This window comes from Coregonus lavaretus (assembly GCF_964263955.1).
Source record: "Coregonus lavaretus genome assembly, contig: HAP1_SCAFFOLD_3198, whole genome shotgun sequence".
NCBI classification, from domain to species: domain Eukaryota; kingdom Metazoa; phylum Chordata; class Actinopteri; order Salmoniformes; family Salmonidae; genus Coregonus; species Coregonus lavaretus.
This window is the reverse complement of record NW_028161907.1, coordinates 807-2500: the sequence shown is the minus strand read 5'-3', so window position 1 is coordinate 2500 and position 1694 is coordinate 807. Positions and strand designations below refer to the sequence as shown.

The 1694-nt window shown below is 57.7% G+C and overlaps 1 pseudogene across 1 annotated transcript in view; it reads right to left on the bottom strand.

The window, feature by feature from the left end:
• LOC311119954 (F-box/LRR-repeat protein 18-like) overlaps window positions 1-1132 on the bottom strand; it is a 6345-nt pseudogene extending 5213 nt beyond the window's left edge. Inside the window, exon 1 of the transcript in view lies at window positions 42-1132. The product of the transcript in view is annotated as an F-box/LRR-repeat protein 18-like (transcript). The remainder of the gene's footprint in view (window positions 1-41) is intronic.
• Window positions 1133-1694: the final 562 nt, after the last annotated feature.

The following is a 1694-nucleotide window of genomic DNA, read 5'->3' as shown; positions in this document are numbered from 1 at the left end:
GTTTTCCCTCCAAACCAGATCTTCATCCGTTGTCTCCTCACCGTAGCTCTGTGAGCTGTGTGCAGTTCCTCAGTGTCTCCAGCAGGGCGGCGCTGTAGTTCCAGGTCTTCAAGGACCCCAGGTTGGCCAGTGATAAAGCCTGCAGGTCCCGGCAGTGCTCAGAGACCTGCACCAGTCCGGTCCCCTTCAGGATCCCCGGCAGCCCCGCCAGCGTCAGCCTCCGCAGCCCCCGGAACCCCCGGAGCGCGGCAACGTGCGAGTCCCCGACCCCGCGCGCGCACACGCACGCCCTCTGATCCACGCACACCCTGGCGCAGGGCTCGAGACGCGGCAGGGCGGAGACGAAGCCCGGTCCTGTCAACTCCAGAACCTCCAGAGAGGGGCAGCCAGCCAGCAGGGTACCCAGCCCGGAAGAGGCGCCCTCCCTGGGGAGAGAGTCCTCGGAGCCGGGCCTGTAGGTCCGGAGCCCCACGCGGGACGGCTTCCTCAGCCCCAGCAGCAGAGAGGAAGGGGAGGGGGCGGGGGAAGGGGAGGGCGCGTGCGAACCGTCCGACAGGGCGCAGGCGGGCAGCGCCAGCGAGCGGAGGTGCGTGAGTTTGGCGAGGCTGGTACACAGGTGTGCGTTGTCCTCCAGCCCAGGTGTGTGTGTGTTGTCATGGTGATAGTGCGTGTGTAACAGGTTGAGGTGTGACAGATTGGGACAGCCAATAACCAGCCGGCTCATCGCCTCGGCAACAAGCTCCTCCTCTCCCCGCGCTCTACTGCACTCTGGATAATTGGAGGTGTGGCCTATACCACTGAGATTCAGGCTGACCAATCTCGTTGAGTCTCTCACTCCGGCGCCAGTCAGCGATTGGATGACAGTTTGTCGTAACGTGGGGCAACGGGAGAAGTTGAGGTGCTTGGGAGCGTTGCTAAGAAGGACCCGCCCTAGCGATGTGGCGTCCAACCAGGAGCGAGGCAACTGCAGGGCTTCCAGGTCGCCATGCTGACCGAGGCTATGGGCCAATGAGGACGCAGCAGGCCAGTGGGCGGGGTTTGGACCAGGAACTGAAACCAGGAAGCAGCGGAGACGCTCCGGAACACGAACACTGAACACAGCCAGGTAGAGGAGGAGCAGAGTCTGGTTCACCTACACACACACACACACACACATTATATACACACACACACACATTATAACCACCCTGACCATTATAACCACCCTGACCATTATAACCAACCACCCTGACCATTATAACCAACCACCCTGACCATTATAACCAACCACCCTGACCATTATAACCAACCACCCTGACCATTATAACCACCCTGGCCATTATAACCAACCACCCTGACCATTATAACCAACCACCCTGACCATTATAACCAACCACCCTGACCATTATAACCAACCACCCTGACCATTATAACCAACCACCCTGACCATTATAACCAACCACCCTGACCATTATAACCACCCTGGCCATTATAACCACCCTGACCATTATAACCAACCACCCTGACCATTATAACCAACCACCCTGACCATTATAACCAACCACCCTGACCATTATAACCAACCACCCTGACCATTATAACCACCCTGACCATTATAACCACCCTGACCATTATAACCAACCACCCTGACCATTATAACCAACCACCCTGACCATTATAACCAACCTGACCATTATAACCACCCACCCTGACCA